This window comes from Hippocampus zosterae, chromosome 11 (assembly GCF_025434085.1).
Source record: "Hippocampus zosterae strain Florida chromosome 11, ASM2543408v3, whole genome shotgun sequence".
Lineage (NCBI taxonomy): Eukaryota > Metazoa > Chordata > Actinopteri > Syngnathiformes > Syngnathidae > Hippocampus > Hippocampus zosterae.
The window spans coordinates 19,259,214-19,279,370 of record NC_067461.1 but is presented as its reverse complement, the minus strand read 5'-3'; the positions used below and the strand labels follow the sequence as shown (position 1 = coordinate 19,279,370).

At 41.2% G+C, this 20,157-nt stretch overlaps 1 long non-coding RNA gene across 1 annotated transcript; it reads left to right on the top strand.

Moving 5' to 3' along the window:
- Window positions 1–112: 112 nt before the first annotated feature.
- Window positions 113–19,871, top strand: LOC127610768 (uncharacterized). Its single transcript, XR_007965038.1, has 2 exons — window positions 113–599; window positions 17,023–19,871. It is a non-coding gene; the product is annotated as an uncharacterized LOC127610768 (long non-coding RNA).
- The last annotated feature ends 286 nt before the right edge of the window (window positions 19,872–20,157 follow it).

Genomic DNA, 20,157 nt, shown 5'->3' with positions numbered 1-20,157 from the left:
GACAGCGCAACAGCACATTGATTTAAAAAATAAAAGCGATCTGTTGACAAACACTCTCCGTATAGGTCCACTGTACCATATTTGAAGAACTGGTTATAAGTATACAGCAGATAGACAATTGAATTAAGGTCCATGGATTTTTATATTTTGTTCGTACGTTTTATATAACATTTTATTTTGACGACAACAATATTAACCGGAAACTCAATAGCTTTTAGGCAAACATGCTAATGGGGCAAGGAACGCTATCACGACACCGGTAGGAAGGAGGAAGGGGCAGGACTCTGTCCACACTTGCACCAACAAAAACCTTTGGCAGTTTGACGACACGATCTCCCCTAAGAAGTTGGCTGAGGACAAGACGAGATGTAAAAATCGTTTTGAAGTAATCCGGAGAATTCACACTCGGTTCATCTTTTTACGACTGCGTTGTGAAGGACAAGTGACCAACAGCTTTGACAAAAGTATGAAATTCGCATTTCATCCTTCAAACCGTTTTTACATTAATATCCCTTTCAAATAATCTAAGGGATTTAAATTGCCATACCATCCAAAGCCGCCCTTCTGCCCCAAATGTTATCGGAGGTCAAGTAATCATGGTGAGTTATCGTTAACTTTGGAATTTGTCAGTATTCTTCACGTTTGCATTGTTTAAAAAAACAATAAGAATAATGTTAAAGACGTTTTATAATACTGTATTCCCTTTTTAGCTACTGTAATAAATGCTGCCATGTTTTATTCATTCAACTTTTGATGTCTGTTAGTATTCTCCGTACTCCTCAATCTGTTTCCCGTGAATGACAGGAATGGTACGATGAACTATATTAGACATTTTGCAAAGTACAATTCTAATGTATTTGTTATTGGGTAAGAAACGTGGGTTCTTCACGACCCTTGATATATCTTTTTGGGGAGGGGGAGGGGTGTAAGGATGTTACTTCTCTTCGGGCTTGTTTGGTTGACGATTTATCAGTTGTGACTGCCCCCCCCCCCTTAAAAAAATCACTGAAACGTTTTTGCATATTGATTTAAAGAACCGAATCAGTGAACGTAACCTTCAGAGTTCTGCATGTTCGTGCCTCTTCTTTTTTATCCCTTGGGACTCTGGCTGCTTTGCTTCCCAGTCGAATAAGAGTTGGTAAGAAGCAGTGAGGGAAGTTTAGTATAAAGTCAAGACAACTACTGATCTGTCTGTATGAAATACTCACACAATTTCAGATTTTGTTCAGCGCAACAGCATAATTCACAATAATTATCACTCCAGTTCTTTTTGTCAAATAGTTTTTAATATTGATGTGGTGTACTAATAATGCTCACGGGCACTTCTTTTAACTTAAGTGAAATTAATTACATCTTGACTTTGTGTGTGTGGGTTGGGTGTACGCGATCTGTTGTTTGTGTTGATCCAGAGCTCTGACCCTCTGTGTTTGAGGAGGGGTCTCCGGCCTTGCTGAGTTGACCTCAGTGTTGCCATGGAGATTACAAGAGTCACTTCCTGAATTCTCAGCCCATCCCAGGGTGTATTTGTCAGGGAGAATGAAAAGCTTGTCGAGGTGAATTCTATTTGAGTTGTATTATCCAAACATGTAATGACTAAACACATTGCAGCCAAGTTAAAAGAGAGAATACAAAAGAAGACTTTCAGTGGTAAAATCCATCCCCATTTTTAGTGACTACTCACTCATTCTTTATGTACGAGGTGCTACCCTCTGATTATGCCTATGTAATATCTATGTTTGTAACTTGTACTTTATTAAGCAGTGGTAAAAATGTCTTTAGAATTCTGACTTTAAATGGAATAATTAAGATGTAAAACTTTATATTGATGTTGGACAGCCAGCAGCTTGCAGTAATGCTCAGTTGAAGGTCATCTCGAGCTCAATAAAGAGATCTCACAAATAAAACAATTGTAATTGTGCATGTGGACAGGCAGGGGAAGTGTAACTGTCATAAAATGGACAGATGTGCCATTTTATATCTTTCTAACTTTCCGTTTTGTGTTCAGTCTTTGATAGCAATTCAACTAAATCACCAAGGAGTTCCAGTTTTGCTTTTACTGCACACAAACTGTTCATTTTGCTTTAAAAAGGTAAAACCTACAATGAAATATGACTGCACAAAAAAAAAAAAGATTACCGTTACTATTCTAAACCTCACTTTGTAGTATTGAATGTTCATCTCCTGGGGAAGTGTTTTCTGCAAGCTACTTAAAGGGTGTCAAGGAACATTAACCGGCTTTGTAATCCTTTAGGAGTCCTCAGTGTTAATAATCACAGTTCTGGTTACACAGACCACCAGCTCTGTTAGTGTTCAGGAAGCTGTTCGGAATATCCGGTGGCCTGTTAAATTGCTGACATGGACTGATGTACAAGGTCAACTTGTCAAGGATAAGAAAGCTGAGGGAAGGAAGAAAGGAGACTTTTCTGATAAAGAATGGAAACTTTTAAGAATTTTTATGTCAAGGCTAGTTGCAGGATTTTTTTTTATGTCTTGAAGATTTGCACCTCTGTTGTTGTTAAAGTGTCCTTATCTGGTGCATTGACAATATATCAACCCACACTTAGTGGAAAGAGGGTTAAATAACTTAAGAAAATAATACATGAATGAATGAATGAATGAATGAATGAATGAATAAAATGCTGTAATTTTTGTGAGTTTTTAAAAGTGTTCACTTCAAGATAAGTGGAAGCGTATGGGGAGCACTAATGCTCTTGCATACCCTTAGGCTTAATTGTGGAAAAGTCACGCTGTTGACATGAAGGCCATTCCAGGAAACCTGTAAATGTAAGACCCACTAAGCTGAGCTGTAACCAGCAGAACGGGCGTTCTACGTGACTCTACCAGCATCGAAGTATCCAAGTTACTAATTAAACTATTTTTGTACAAAGAGAAGTACCAGTGTTTCTGACAAAGGTTACAGCGTGTCAATGTGTGTTTTTTGTTGTCATAGAATGTATCAAGGAAAACACATATGCCCACTTTTGTTTGGGGGGGGGGTGTATTTCAACAAAGCTGTAATTTTTTATGTTGTGAAAATAATAAGCCTTTTAAATTATTTTAAAAATACTGCTTTCCATACCCTCCATGTTCCTGGAACTCAATGGAACAGCGCTTTTGTAGAAATAAAGTCAAATTCCAATGAAGTTGGGATGTTAACAGAAGAGGATTAGGGCCAAGATTGGCAAGATTCTCACTTTCATCTCAGAATTCTGAGATGAAAGTGAGAATCTTGCCAACCTTGTTTGGTTTTTGTTTTTTTCTTCTTCATTGGCCCTCATCCTCTTCCGTAGGATGTTGTGTAATATTGTGTAAAAACCCAAAAAATGAATTTACGCAATACTATGATTTGCAAATCCTTTTCAATCTATTTTGAATTGAATACACTCCAAAGGCAAGAAATGTCATGTTCAAACTGATCAACTTTATTGTGGTTATTGGTATGGCGTGAGATTTCAAATATTCACCCATTTTTAATTCGTTGTCTGCAACACATTCCAAAAAAACCGGTACAAGTGTAAAAAAAGATTGGTTGAGGACTGTCCCTAAGCAGAAAAACCACCTGTTTTGAACATTTCACAGGTGAACAGATTTAATGGAAACTGGTGAGTGTCCTGACTGGACATAAAAGAAGCATCCCTGAAAGGCTCAATGGTTTCACAAGCAAGGATAGGGCAAGGTTCACCACTTTGTCGGCAATTCATTTTGCAAAGGGGCTGCATGAGAAACTGAAACGCTTGCCGAGGGCCACGCCTACACGTTAACCTGAATTTTGTCTCCATTATAGTTTTTTATCTACAGTATTTAGGAAAAAGCCTATTGTCTTGTTTCAAAAATAGAAATGGTTTCAATTGTTATAAAAACACACACACACACACACACACATTTTTCCAAAAATTATAAGTGGGCAGGGTGCCCTGGTGGTCCAGTGGTTCGCGCGTTGACCTCACAGTGCAGAGGTACCGAGTTCAATTCCTGCTCCGGCCTCCCTGTGTGGAGTTTGCATGTTCTCCCCGGGCCTGTGTGGGTTTTCTCCAGGTACTCCGGTTTCCTCCCACATTCCAAAAACATGCATGGCAGGCTGATTGAACACTTAAATTGTCCCTCGGTGTGAGTGTGAGCATGCATGGTTGTTCGTCTCTGTGTGCCCTGCGATTGGCTGGCAGCCGATTCAGGGTGTCCCCTGCCTACTGCCTGAAGACAGCTGGGATAGGCTCCAGCACCCCCCTCGACCCTTGTGAGGATAAGCGGATCGGAAAATGAATGAATGAATATGAGGGGGCATTAAAATGATAATTCTCCACTTTAAAATTCTCAGATTTATTTTGTGCAACAACTGCCAACTCGAATTTGACCTTCCAAGTCAGGGCTCTCACATAGTTAGATAAGAGACAAGTAGTGACAGTGATAGATAATGACACCATGATTACTTATAATAAAACACATATATACAGTACGATACTGTAGATCTGCATACAGTTATCAGGACAAATATTTGGGACCCTCTTCTCTCCACCGTGCAGGAAATAAGAATGTTGCTAACATTAGGGCTACTGTTGTAATTTTTGCTCGTACTATACCTTTTTTGGGGAAAAAATAGTTGCTAGTGAGGTCGGAAACTTTGCTAAATATAGCCAAAACGTTGTTAAATTGGCAACAGTGCAGACACGAATTCTGCCTTCCACATGTGCGCATAAATTGAAAGCACTGCATGTTTTACATTTTACTTTGACTTCATGGTCACTCTTCAGTACGGTCAGAGGCTGTGGGCTGGCTTGCCCTCGCCCATACTTTGACTACATCTAATCTACCGTATTTTTACGACCATTCGGCGCACCGTATGGTTGGGCGCAGTCTCATTAATGGGTGCTATTTCTGTATTTTACACATAGACAACACGCACTGTATCATTGGCCGCAGTTTTACAGTGGTAAAACATATGCCAGCTTAAACATACGGCATGCATGCGCGCACGCTAAAAACACGTTAGCTTGAAGCATACGGTAGCATGCCAAGACATACAAGCTAAAAACACATTTTTAAAAAGGCAACGGAATCAAAACTGAGTTCCGTTGTATTTTAGTTAGCCATCGTACAATGTACTCACGTTTTTCTATCAATCATCACCCAGAAATCCATCAAAGTCCTCATTCTCTGTATCAGAAGCAGAAGACTGCACATCCCAGTTGTCATTGAACGCATCACATGCTAAAGTGTGAGTTGCTACGCATTGCCGAGCGGAAAGAAGGAGCAGCAACAGCAAAGTCAACATTTCTCTCGTGTGAAGCTTTCCCACATTTGAAAGTAAAGAACAGAGCGAAATGTGGTGGCAGCGCGTGTGTGTGTAGAAAGAATTGAACAATTGTGCAAGTACCGTAATCCATCAAAAACGCCGCATTCCCTCTCGTTGTCAGAGTCACTCTCATTGCCATGTGGCTGCACAGAAATGATGCCGGCTTTGCCAAAAACTCGAACAACAGTGCAAGCAGACACGTTCGTCCAAGCAGCCACAATCCATTCGCAAATTGTGGCGTAACTCGCCCAGCGCTGCCTCTCACTCTTTGTAAAGTTGTGTTTGCCATCAATCATCTTTACTTTGAACCCCCGGTCGCAACTTTACTTTGAAGGCCCGGTCGATGCCGATGTCCAGCGGTTGGAGTTCTTTAGTCAAGCCTCCGGGAATAACTACAAGCTCAGAGTTCATTTGATTGACTTGGTTTTTCACCGCTGCTGTGAGCATAACCGATGGCTTGAAGTATGAACTGAGCTTCATAGGCGTGTCTCTTTGTAGAATTTATTTTCGGGGGTTCTTAGAAACCAAAACCGAAGTTGTTTTGCAACAATGCACATAGCCACACTCTATACAGGTGTTGGTACCTGCTTCGGGCGTCGCTTTAGCGTCCACTTACACGCCCACTATTCACTCATTGGCGGACTTCTCCCCCGCATGCCTGTCCTTTCTCACGTCTGCCTTCTCTCTCTCTCTCTCTCTCTCTCTCTCTCTCTCTCTCTCTCTCTCTCCATATATGTATATATACACGCCCACCCTTCACTGATTGGCCGACTTCTTTGCCGCATGCCTGTCCACAGTCACTTCCGCCTTTTCTCTATATAAACAGCGTGTCGGCTGACAGTCAGGTTTTGGAACTCAGCGAATACACAAGACGCTCCGCATCATAAGGCGTCCTGTCCATTTTGGAGAAAGACTTTAAATGGCGGCTTATAGTCGTGAAAATACGGTAGCTTAACTGGTTGAGAAAAATGTTTATCAATGTATAATTGCAAAGAATTTTGGAATTTCATATATGGTGCATAAAATCATCAAAAGATTCAGACAATCTGGAATAATCTGTGCACGTGAGCAGCAAAATGGAAAACCAACATTAAATGCCAGTGATCTTCGCTCTCAGGCCGCAGTGCCTTAAAAACTGGCATAATTGTGTAAAGGACATCTCGATGTGGACTCAGGAACACTTGAGAAAAACACTGTTAGTTTGTCACGACATCGACAAATGCACATTAAAACACTACCATGCAAACTGAAAACCAAATATTGTATTAACAACGGAACGCCATACATTATATTATCAACACCCATAAACTCCACCAGCTTTTTTGGGGCCGAGCTCGTCCGAGATGGACTGAGGCAAAGTGGAAGTGTGTGCATTGGTCTGACGAGTCTCGATTTTAAATTGTTTTGGGAAGTCATGGACATCCTGTCCTCCTGGGCAGAGAGGAAAATACTACCCAGATTTTTTTTTTTTATCAGTGCAAAATGTTAAAGCCAATAAATATATGGCATCGTATGTGAGGTGTGTATTTGTGTCCATGTCACGTGTACCTGCACATCTGTGAAAAGATAATTTATTGCTGAAAGTTAAAGTACATACTGAAACGCTGCCATCCAAACTACGTTTTTTTTCACAGACGTCCCTGCTTATTTCAGTTAGACAATGATAAGCCACATTCCACACGATACAACAGCTTGGCTTTGTAATCAAAGAGACTGGCTTGCCAACAGCCCAAACCTGTCTTTCATTGAAAATGTGTTGAATATTATGAAGCGCAAATTACGTCAACGGAGACTCTGAAGTGTTGAGCAACTTAGTTGTACATCAAGCAAGAATGAGAAGCAATTCCACCTACAAAGCTTCAACAATTCGTGACCTCAGTTTCCAAACGTGTATTGAGTATTGTTCAAAGGGAAGGTGATGTAACAGAGTGGTAAACGCGCCCTTGCACCAGCTTTTTTGAAATGTGTTAACGGGCATCAAATTCAAAATACAGTAGGTGAATATTTACAAAATGCAACGAAGTTTCTTAGTTTGATCATGAAATATGTTGTTTTGTCGTATGTTCATTGTACTGCAGTCTTTCAGATGATTTACCACGAAAAAAAAATGCTGTGAGACTTCAAAGTTTCTTTTCTGGCACATACTGTACAGCTAGACGTCATGTGATATATTACCCCATTATTGGCATTCAACTGGCATGCTGGCCCACTCATTGTGTTGGTCGCATTCATGAAAGAGAGGTGGATGAAAGAACGAACATATCTCTTTGGCAAGTTTACTATAAACAAAGCAAGAGTGATTTCACACAACCTTTGTGGTTACACAATGTCCTAAAACAAAAAAAAACTGCAGCGATGCTGGAAGATGACAGTGGTCTCTTTTACAGAAATGCAGGTACAGTGGGTCCACCATCATGCAGTTGCGCTTGTTTGAACAGTTTCTTTACATCTCCGTGCAGTTCATATTGAACTGTGAGGTGTAACGGCTGTGTGTTAAAGAAACTAGTGTTGCGTTTTATTTGACATTCAAAAGTTGGCGGCTAAGCTTGAGGAAAAAGTATCTGGTTCTCGCCATGTCCCTACCTAGGGGATAGTGCTCTAAAGGTGCTGTCTGATTATTTTTTTTAAATAGACATAACACCTGAAATTGGGGGCGGCCCGGTAGTCCAGTGGTTAGCACGTCGGCTTCACAGTGCAGAGGTACCGAGTTCGATTCCAGCTCCGACCTCCCTGTGTGGAGTTTGCATGTTCTCCCCGGGCCTGCGTGGGTTTTCTCCGGGTGCTCCGTTTTCCTCCCACATTCCAAAAAAATGCCTGGCAGGCTGATTGAACACTCTAAATTGTCCCTCGGTGTGAGTGTGAGCGTGGATGGTTGTTCGTCTCTGTGTGCCCTGTGATTGGCTGGCAACCGATTCAGGGTGTCCCCCGCCTACTACCTGGAGAAAGCTGGGATAGGCTTCAGCACCCCCCACGACCCTAGTGAGGATCAAGTGGCTCGGAAGATGAATGAATGAATGAACACCTGAAATTGTGTGTAAAATACTTAAATGTCCCAAACCCACTGAAAATGAATTTGGGGGTTCAAATGTATCACTGCACATCATCAAATCCCCAGATACCGTGCCAATGTATCTGTGCAATGGCAAGATAAGACGATAGCACCTCTGATGTGTCACTTGGGTTATGTTTTGAAAGTCTAGACAATTCTTTTTTTAAGTTACTAAAAGTTTTTCGGATGGTTCAATGACCGCTTTGTACAAAAAAATTAAACAAAACCCCCAAAAATGTATACAGGCCTGCAATGGCAATCTGTAAAATAACAGTACAAACATGCACACTAACTCTTATTCTATGCAACTAGTCACTGCACCGTGTTCCTCCTCCATTCTTATTTACAGCTTTGACTATTCACCACACTGGATATCTCTTACATTAACCAGTAACCATGGTCAATATTTGCACGAAAACAACAATTTTAGGCTTCAACTGTTGTCATGTATCGGTTAATTTGTAAGGAGGGCATGCATTCAGCTTCCGTTGCAACAAAAAAAAATAAATGTAAAAATTGCCTGTAGACTGTAGATGTTGGAGGGGTCCACTAGCTGGTGACTATCAAGGTGCTCTTGACTACGGCACCGTTCCTGAACCCCACGGCTCAGTGTGGGTGTTGCAGGACTGCTTGTGCACCTGTTCAACTCTGAATCTCTCCATGGATTTCTGTATTTGCGATCTGGCTCTCTGCGCGGTCTGCAACACAACACAGTGTATGTTGATTTTCCCCTCGTTGGCTCATAATGAGAGTAATAAAAAAAAAAAAGACATTCTTCCCAGTTTTGAGGAAAAGACTGTCTTTTGTAATTGGAACCTATAACTGAATTCAACAAATGTGTTGCTCACATTGCGTGTCTGCCACTGCCTTGCTTTTAATTCAATTGTAATTATAGTGTTTATTCGGTGACTGATAAAAATTTTAGTGTATCCTCCCTAACCAAACAACCCGCACATTTTTCTTTACTGGAGTTTGAATGCTTCAGGAAATAGTTGCCATTATGAACCAATTAAAAATTTATTATTAAGCGTTTCTTACGGTAGAATAACATTAACATGAATACCGACCTGACTTCATCAGCATTCAAACTACAAGGCCATAAGCACCGCTGTCCTATTAGTTCAAGCTCTCACTTTACAGCATTCTAAATTCACGAGAAAAGATATTGTGCATTTACATTATCTATTCTAATTGGAAAACCAAAGCAAGCCTGTGTCATCTAATGGAGATCTTCCAAGAATTTTGTTTCAGATTAACTACTATATATACCATACTACATATGGTCAGGTCCACACCTCTGGCAACGACAAATTCCCATAAAATGTGTTGGCTCATCCGGCACGGCGCTAAACTTAGGGGAGCGGTGCTCTAGCCCTGTCAGAAATCTGGGTAGCCCCGGCTAAGCCCCTCCAGCATTTTACATTTCAAACTTTTTTTAATTAATTTAATTCTGTGCCCCATTTGTGTTTGGGAGGATAGGGCAGGGGACGGGGAAGTCTTTGATTTACTTGTGTGTTTGGTTAGAGATTTTTCCATTGCCTTAAGTTGTGGTCACTTGTCTTCACCTAAGGTACAATTACAGGTTAATATACTTTTATCTTTTCTCCACTAAGCCGCAGGAGAGGGGGGGAAAACCTACTGGCGACGTGCTTGTGCCTCATAATTTCAATTCCAAATAAAAAGATGAATTGAAAGTATTGATAATGCCTACTGACCGAAGACTGCTGGGATAGGCTCCAGCACCCCCCGCGACCCTAGTGAGGATAAAGCGGTGCGGAAGATGAAGATAATCACTCAAGTATGAGATGGAACTGCACAGAGACAAAAAGTAATGTCACTGCAGCTGAATGATCGAGTATTCCTAAAACAAAGTGATTTTAAGTGATCACTGTAAGATCCCAAAATGTTTGGTCACGGTATTATGAGCAATTTGCTGAACAGTGCAGAGTTTATTCCCACAAGTATTTTGTGCAACTATTTTGGGAAACACATTTTTAAAATATGTGAGGTAGTCAGTCATCGCACCCATCCCTAATACATTACAATTATAATTATGTCATTAATTGGTGCGGGAAAAAAAGTATTGGCGCCAGCTGACTTTTTTCTTCACCTGCAACTGGTCAAGTCCCAAATCGTACTGTCACAGTGTCAAGTTGTTAGCGTTTATTGGATTAATTAAAAAGTGAATGCATAAGTGTTTTTTTTTTATTAATTAAAAAATAAATTCATGAAAAAAATGCTCCTTTACACTAACCTGTATGAGTCACGCACACATCATTGGCTAAGATCATGCTTAACTTCCGGATCCACTATGCAAGTTAATTTCACTCTTAAAAGAAACCAATTTTCCAAATGAATATCTATGGAATTCTCTTGTGTCAGGAAAACTCTACAATCCGGAAATTAGGGCCACCTTCAGACTTCACCGAATCACACCACTTTGGTAGTTGCACACGAATTTCCAGATTACACATAGTGGGTGAGTCAGCAGCATAGACACGAGAAAGTCGCGTAAGAAATTGACTTAAGCGCAAATGGGTTTTGTGACGGTGACGCAAAGGCTCCAGTGTTGACGAAGTTATCAGTTATTTTTTAAGAAGGTTATCACAATATTGGGCAACATCAATATTGTAACATCTGCAACAATTGCAACAAAGTACACATTTGAAATGTGACAACTGTAAAGTATCACTTTGTCATGCATGATCCAGCATGAATGTTGGCTGATAAGACATGCCCTTTGTATTTCGCATTTCCCCATGCAAAGGAAACTTACTGCAGGTCAGTGCAGAACCGTGTCCATGAGGACCACTGAACGTTATATTTAATCTCGGTTGTTTAGCAATAATTGTTTTGATAAGATAAGATAAGATATCCTTTATTTGTCCCACAATGGGGAAATTTACAGCCTTCAGCAGCAAGAATGTATGTAGAAAGAAGAAGAGAAAAAAAAACAACAACAAACATCTTTCAATTAAATACAATATGAACACAAATGGATAAATCGCAGTACTATTTACAATTTTCCTTCACATCATTTAATTATTATTATTATTATGATTGTTATTTTTTATTCATCAGCCTGACAGCAGTCGGTAGGAACGAGCGTCGGTATCTTCTTCCTTCTTGCAGCGCGGGTGTAACAGTCTCTGGCTGAAGGAGCTACCAAGTGCTGTCAGGGCGGGCTGGAGGGGGTGGGAGGGACTGGCCATCATAGCTTTTAGCTTAGTTAGCATCCTTCTGTTGCCCACCTCCTCCAGAGTGTCAAGGGAGCAACCCAGGACAGAACTGGCCTTCCTGACCAGTCGCTCCAGTCTCTTTCTGTCCCGGGCCGAGATGCTGCCTGACCAGCAGACAATGCCATAATAGATGGCCGAGGCCCCCACCGAGTTATAGAATGTCTTAAGGAGTGACCCCTGAATCCCAAAAGACCTCAGTTTCCTGAGTAGGAAGAGTCGGCTCTGTCCTTTCCTAATCAGGGTGTCCGTGTTTGTGGACCAGTCCAGTTTTTCGTTGAGAAGAACACCAAGGTACTTGTAGGAGGTCACCCTCTCTATGTCCATACCCTGGATGTTCATCGGTGCTGGTGAGGACTTTTTCCTGCAGAAATCCACAACCAACTCCTTAGTTTTCCTCGGGTTGATCTGTAGGAGATTCTGCTGGCACCAGTCCACAAAGTCCTTTGTCAGTCTCCTGTACTCCCGATCATCCCCTTCTGTAATGAGGCCAACAATCGCAGAGTCATCGGAGAACTTCTGAAGGTGGCAGTTTGGAGTGTCATGTCTGAAGTCCGAGGTGTAGAGGATGAACAGGAATGGAGCCAGAACAGTCCCCTGCGGCGCTCCAGTGCTGCAGAGAAGCCGGTCCGACTCACAGCTCTGCAATCTCACGTACTGCGGCCGATTTGTGAGGTAATCTATGATCCATGCTGTGAGATGGTGGTCCACTCCAGCGTTCTGCAGTTTGTGGCATCTGAGTGAGATTATCATACCCGCAAGTAGGTTTGGTTCTTTCTTGTTAAAAAAAAATAATAATATCACCAAACTTTACTTTTAAAAAGAATCTGACAGTCATTCATCTGATTTATTTTTTCTGCTGCTGCAAAAAAAACAAAAACAAAACTCAATTGATCATTGATTCGCGCTCATATATAATGCCAGGCAATGAGGTCATACTGGAGATTGCATTGAAACCTTCGAATACTGCGAGGGAAAGGGAAGTTAGTATGTACACCTGCTCTTCTTTCTCATTCGGCAGTTTTCTGTGTTTTACCACGTCTCTCTCTCTCTCACCCCCCACCCCCCACATTCTGCATTTGCCGGTTGCCAAGAATCTGAGGAATGCAGCAATCCAATGTTCTGATAAAGTTTGCTTTGTTCCCCAAGAGACCTTTTTGTGTGTGTGTGTGTGTGTGTGTGTGTGTGTGTGTGTGTGTGTGTGTGTGTGTGTGTGTGTGTGTGTGTGTGTGTGTGTGTGTGTGTGTGTGTGTGTGTGTGTGTGCGCATGCGTGCGTGCGTGTGTGTGTGAAAGAGAGAGTAAGTTTTATACTGAAATGTTGGATGCCGTCAGGTCTTACGCATGTGAAAGCAAAGCAACGGCCTGCTATGAACACATACAGTACATACACGATGTACAAACCCAAGTCCAATGACATCGGGACGCTGTGTTAAGCATAAATAACAACTGAATACACTGATTTACAAATCATGTTCGACCTACTGTATATTCAATTGGACACAGTTGAAAAACAAGATATTCAGTGTTCACGTTGATAATCTTTATCGCCCATGCAGTGATATCCTTTCCATGTTGATGTTGGTTTTTGATGCAGTGACGCCTGAGGGTTCGTAGGTCACACGCATTCAATGATGGTTTTCAGCCTTGCTGCTTTCAGGGTGTGATTTGTCCAGATTCCCTGTACCTTTTGATTGTGGACTATAGATGATGGGGCGACATAGCTCAAGTTATAGAGTGGTTGTTTCTCAACCCATAGGTTGGGGGTTCAATTTCAGACTATTGCTACATGGTCAAAATGAGCAAGATACTGAACCCAAAGTTGCTGCAATATCAATAGCTAAATGAGGGAACAGTGTGAAGCGCTTTGAGTACCAAAGGTAGAAAAGCGCTACAGTATATAAGTGACATCCCATTGACCAAATCCCTCACTTCCTTGAGGAACATTGCCCTTAAACTGTTTTACTATTTACTCCTGCAATTGTTCACAAAGGGGTGCAACTCACCACATCTTTGCATGTGAATGACTGAGCAAATCAAAGACGTTTTTTGTTTGTTCTTTTTTAACCCAATCATGTCATCATGTCACCCACCTGTTCCCAGTTAGCCTGTTGACCTGTAGGATGCTCCAAAAGGTGTTTGATGCGCATTCGTCAACGGAGTCTTTTTTTTCCCCACCTGTCCCAGCTTTTTGGGAAGGTATTGCAGTTATAAAATTCTCAGTTAATGATTACTTGCTTCAAAACAATCAAATTGATCAATTTCCACATTAAACATCTTGGCGAATTCAATGAAATATGGGTGAATGTGACTTGCAAATCATTGTATTCTGTTTTTATAAATGTTGAACACAACTCATCTTCATTGGAATTGGGTTTCTACATGCGGTTCTGTTCTTCCAATTAGTCTTAAATAACATGTCCTTTTGTATAAGTATGAGCCTTCCTGAGGCATTATGTTTACACTGCATTGTCAAGCACCCATTGTGACTTTCCGCAGAGGCCTCAGCTTGGAGTTAAGAGCATTCAGACAATGAGGCACAAAATGTTGCGTGCTTCTTAGTTCCCAGGGGGAGGGACAGGACAGCCCCTGTCTAAAATTCTGCTGAGTCTTTCCAGCTCATTTAATGGCTTCTCCTGATGGTTGTTGTTCGTGTAGTTGTAGAGTTCAAGCTAATGAGAAATACCACTCCTCAACCATTTCAAAGCAGGAGTTTGCAACGTTTGAATCGTGAATCCTATGTCAGCAGGATCTGTTTTTTTCCAAATCCAATGATTTAGGTTAAAGGCCACTTGAGACCTACAGTACTCAAGTCAACTCAACTATATCTATAGAGCACTTTAAAACAATCACCGCTGCTTGCAAAGTGCTCTACATGGAGCAAAAATAATTCATACAACAAACAATAAATTAATAACGGGGACAGCAGAAACCACAAAAACAGTCAAATTAAAAATCAAATCTCATGCTGAGTCAAAAGCCAAGGAATTAGAATGAGTTTTACACTGAGTTTTAAAGATGGGCAGCGAGGGGGCTTGCCTCACAGAAGATCTTATTCTTAATGGTGACTTTAATAGTGTTTGTCAATGCCATTTTCTCTTGACTAGGGGGAGCAGAGGGCGATGTTCCGGCAGTTACCCAGCACAGAGGAAGGAGGCAAACCAGTAATGCAAGTGAGCCATCGTAACATTTGACACATAAGATATGTGTTGAGTATCCCGTATATGAAATTCAAAGGGTGGCATGGTGAGCACGTCGGCCTCACATTGCAGAGGTGCAGGAAAAGCAGTCAAATGTCAATTTTATTGACAGTACAAAGTCAGAGTCAAGCGTCTGTAAGAAAACAAATGATATTAATGAAAGCGGCAGCGTCTCTAATGCAATGGTTGCTGTTGATGTTCGAGAGGATGCATTTTAGCAAGGCCTGCCGCTCCTGAGAGAATCTTCTCCAAAACACGCCAGATAAAATCTGACAGAAGAAACCGGATCACACCTCAAGGCTGAGATACTTGATGCTTCTCAACGCCACACTTAACTATGGTTATCTGTTATCTGGATGCAGTTTTTTTTGTTGTTGTTATTGTTGATGAGTTCATAGAAGCAACAAAAAAATCTGAAGAGCTATTTAGTAGCCAAGAGAGCCGTCTTTTTTTAGTGAGCCAAGCCAAAAAGAGCCTGTTCTCTAAAACAGACAGCAGTTGTTGCTATCAACAGACAGCAGCAAACACAAACAGCACATGATGGATTTTGTTACATACCGGTACATTAAAAGTAGCGCAAAAGTTATGAATGCAGTAAGAATTAAAAAGCACAGTAAAATGCATTTTTTTTGGTTTGAGGTTTAGCAACATCAGAATAATCATTCACTCTAGCTAGTAGAATGCTTATCACTAGAACACAGACCTCCAAGGAAACAATTTTTTTGTGACCTATTTAAAAAAACATTTTCTGTTATGTTCAAATAATCTGTTATTCCCTTCACTCAGTTGGACAGCATGCACTGTAGTGCTCATGCTCTGTTAGTGATTCTTCATGACTGTTGATGCAGCAATGGACAGATTAGATGTCGATCATTTTCGAAGCACTACCGATTAGTTGCTGAGATGGTATATATTTTTCTCCTCAGAATTTAAAACAGGCTTTTGTTGCACATGGTGTAGTAATCTATAGAAATGAGCACATATTGTATTGTATCATGTTGCGGAACTATCTCACCAAGTTTTTCGGGTGTCCGTGACAGAAAGGTGGTGAAGAAAACATCCTGTCGGGGAGGAATCTCTTCTGGAATATAATTTGCGATTCCTTCATTTCCAATTACATATGTTTTAAATTATGGCGATGTAATGGAACTTTTTTTTTCAGATGATTGGAATTAATCATGTTTTTTTTTTAAATCAAGTGTTTCCACACTGTCCCTTGCAGAATTTGTGATGTGATTTTATTTCTATTTTTTCTCAATCACAAAAACAATGAATACTGACCAGCAAAACAAATTCCCACTGTATTTAATACTTTCTCATGAGAGCCATGCTATACATACCAACCTTCAACCAGGAGTCAATGTGAAAGGGGTGTGAAGGAGACAATGAGCAGAAAGTGCAACTGCAATTTCTGTTTTTGGTTGGGTCTTCATGGGGATGTCAAAAAGCGCACGATGGGAGTTCTTCACAATCCTTCGCGTGTGAAATGTACCTATAATTAAATTTCTTGTGTGTGTGCGTGTGTGTGTGCGTGTGTGTGTGTGTGTGTGCATGCATGTGCGCGCAGACGTGTTAGAGTGTGCATGATGGCTAAACAGAAGTTGAGAAGTGTTTACATGGTAAATATGTGCATGTGTGTGGGATGGGAGTTTCAGGCTGTGGAATGTCACATGCTGACAAAATGCTTACTGAACAACAATGTGAAGGAAAGAGCCAAAGTGGAAACCAACAACTCTGCTGGTCTTTTGCATTTTTTTAAAGCTTATGATTCGCTTTGAAACGGCTGATATTTTTATGTAACTTGTGTGTGTGTGTGTGGGGGGGGGGGGGGGATTAAAAAGTCTAAAGTGTCACTATTGGAGACAAGCAAGATCACCCAAAATCTTAACAGAAAAATAAAATATCTTCAGGTAGTCCTTGTCAAAAGCCGCAGTTTTTTTTAACCGTTGCCAAAACACTGGTAGAATCTGTGAACTATATTAAAAGGGCACTTGCTTTCATTTTATTAATTTTATTATTATGAAGAAGAAAACATTTTGCAGATAAAGTCCGCAAGCAGAGACTGAAATCGTGCTGCCCTTTCCCATGTTTGAAAGGAAGCATCTTTTCATTTCTCCTGATTGTTGTTCATAGAGTGTGTCCCTGGGTGTTCATTGGTAGCCCGTGAAAAATGTATGTTGGGACCACAGTGTTTGCAGTGCTTTGTTCTCCGCTCATCAAGACAAATCATGAACTTTTGTGTCTTTCAGGCCTCTTCTGCATGAGACTACGGGAGCATCAGGCCAGGCCAGTGGAATCATAGACTAACTGGTCCTCACAGTAGTGTTGGTTTCAAATACATGATGGATATTGTTACGCTTGTTGGATGGAGATATTCTTGCAAGCTTCACCAGGTTGTTTGGCAGTCAGGCTACTGTAAACATCCTTGACTGGAAGCTGGTGTCGGGTCTTGGAGCTTTCAGTCGGATGTTTGCAGCAGCCACCTGCTAGTACCATCTTACGGACACTGGACACTTCCATAAAACACTTGGTGCTGGGGATAAACAGACATTTAAAATGCTCTTCTATTGGTGTTGTCCTTCATGCGATCAAATAGGTAGAAAGCTTGCCGCATGTTGAACAATTTGGAAGACCAATTTCCGTCAAGCTGGGCTTTCTGGCGCAGCATAGGAAGTGTTGTAGGAGATGTGCCTGGCGCAGTGACAATTTAGTGGCAGAAAATTCATCAAAACTGAGGACTGCTCGGACCACATCCAAGATAGACAGCTGGTCTCCATTGACATACATAAATACGTGAACAGTGGGCATCAAACCCTCTAAATCATTGTAGAAATATATTAATTAAATGTTTATAAAAATAATAATAATTATTATTATTATTCATCCATCCGTTTTCTAATTTGCTTATCCTCACGAAGGTCGCGGGCGTGCTGGAGCCTATCCCAGCTATCTTCAGGCAGTAGGCGGGGTATACCCTGAACTGGTTGCCAGCCAATCTCACGGCACACATAGTCGAACAGCCATCCGTGCTCACACTAACCCCGCGGGACAAATTAGAGTGTTCAATCGGCCTGCCAAGCATGTTTTTGGAATGTGGAAGGAAACCAAAGTACCCGGAGAAAAGCCACGCAGGCACGGGAAGAACATGCAAACTCCATATCGGAAGGCCGGAGCCGGAATTGAACTCTGCACCTCTGCACTGTGAGGCCGATGTGCTACCCAGTCGTCCACCGTGCGACCCAATTATTATTATTATTATTATTATTATTAGTCATAGTATTAGTAGTAGTATATGTTTTCAATCACACTCCTGGGTGATACAGCGATGATGATCACTTCAATGATAGCTCCAATTGCCCCCGCCGTGACGAGACAATACTTAAAGGGAATGAGAGGAGCTGCTTTGATTGGCCATGATTTAAGTCAGTTGTGACCACTCCCACAACGGTTCAACCCTTCTCTCTCAGATACGCCAATATCTGCCCATGTACAGTACGTTACGTACCCCACACATTTATTGTATTCATAAAAATAGAGCCCTTGTCTGTTTTTTTTCTTTTTTTAACCCAACCCCAAAATCTGCACAAAAATCAGTAGACTGTAGTAATTTTTTAAGGTTTTTCCAGACTATTCTTGGCTCAAATGACATGAGCCAAGAATCCCTCCAGGTCAAAGCAGGACTGATTTTTCTGGTTTATATGGCCCAAAAAGTTACTGTGTACTTATAATTTCTCTTCCAACAGACAAGAAATAGTTGTCATCCATTTTGAAATTCAGCAAATGAATTGTTCGTCAATTGCTCATGCATTTTTCTTATGTCAGAAGTTTCAGTTGTAGCTTGGCAGAACTTTTTTTCTTGGAGGTGGGGGGGGGGGGTCATTCATGGTCATTTGCCTTTTTTTCTTTCTCTTTCCTTTTCCCTTCGGATACTCCGACCTTTATCCTAAACAAAGAGCAAAGAGACTATTTTTATTTATTTGCAAATAAAAAGGATAGGTTAACCACGAGGCCATCTGCCGAAACCTGAATGGCACTGGTGCTTTATTTTAGAAATATCAATCCGCCAAAGCAAGCAAAATGAATATCAAAAGTAAAATCTTACACAGACTGTTGAGCGGAAACGTGTGATTGCATGCAGTAGATACTTATCTGTTCCCAGTGGATGGGAGTGGCCTCCATCCTCTTGAGAGAAAAGAACACAGATTAAACAAAAATGGTGGTAAAAGTTTGAATATCGATTGATGTCTGTGCCCATTCGTCGCGCTGTGCAACACACAACAGGACCTCAGATGTGGAAGGAAGGACGGAAGGAAGTAGCCGTGCCGTTAATGCAAACAATTTTCCCGCCACATCCATCACGTCTTGCTGTGGTTCCTGCAGGTTTCATTTAAACACTTCTCTGCTCTCTTCAGTGTTTATGGAAAAACTCGGGGAAACAACTTACTCAGAAAATATTGTCCAGTATCAGATAATGGGTCTATTTGCACATGAACGAAGAGCAAGTAAATCAGGCATGTTTTCTTGGATGTTTGTTCCTTTTTTAGAGGGGGGTGGGGGGGGGGGTGAATGTGTCTCACTTCAATACAGTGACTGCTGAGTTGCAGGAAGTGTAAACATCCTACACTCTCGGCATCCACCCCCTGGTGGCCGGGAGTGGGCCTGTTTGCACTGCATGGCTCAGGAATTCAGCTCCCGTTTGGGACTAGAGAGAGCGTATAGGTGATTATTTATTCCTATGCTTGGGGCAAATGACACAATAGGCGCATCCTGTTTATACCGTGCACCTAATGTTATACTTTCTCATGTTAACATGATTTAGAAGGATGGGGGGAAAGCCCATATAATCAAAACGGGTTGACAAATTGTTTTGCAGGGATCGCATATTATGACATTCTACAAATGAAATAAAAAGAAAAGACTAAATTGTTTGATTCGTGTTCTAATGAAGTCCCACATCCGTTAAATGTATCACTGCCGTCTTTGGTGAGGCATTGCAAATATGAAAATTAATGCTGTTTATGAATTATAATGTGTAAAACGTACAGAGATGCTGCTGATCTGAATATTTTGGCTTTCAAATAAAATGGATTGGAACATTTTTGGATGTCCTTGATTTTTTTTCTTCATTGAACAATATTGTAATCATACCATTAATCATGTTACAAAAACTGCGACAATGAACCAAAATGGGGGTGGGGGGGGGGGGGTTGGCCATCGGGAATTTCTATTTTGTAGTGTGACATCTGCCATACAAAGCCCCCTTGTCTATTACGTTTAGGAGCATGACGACTGCCGTCCACCCACAACCCCCCAACCCATACCTGTCAACTTGTACGTTTTCCCCGTATTTTATACGTTTTTTTAATCATTTCAAATCATGTACG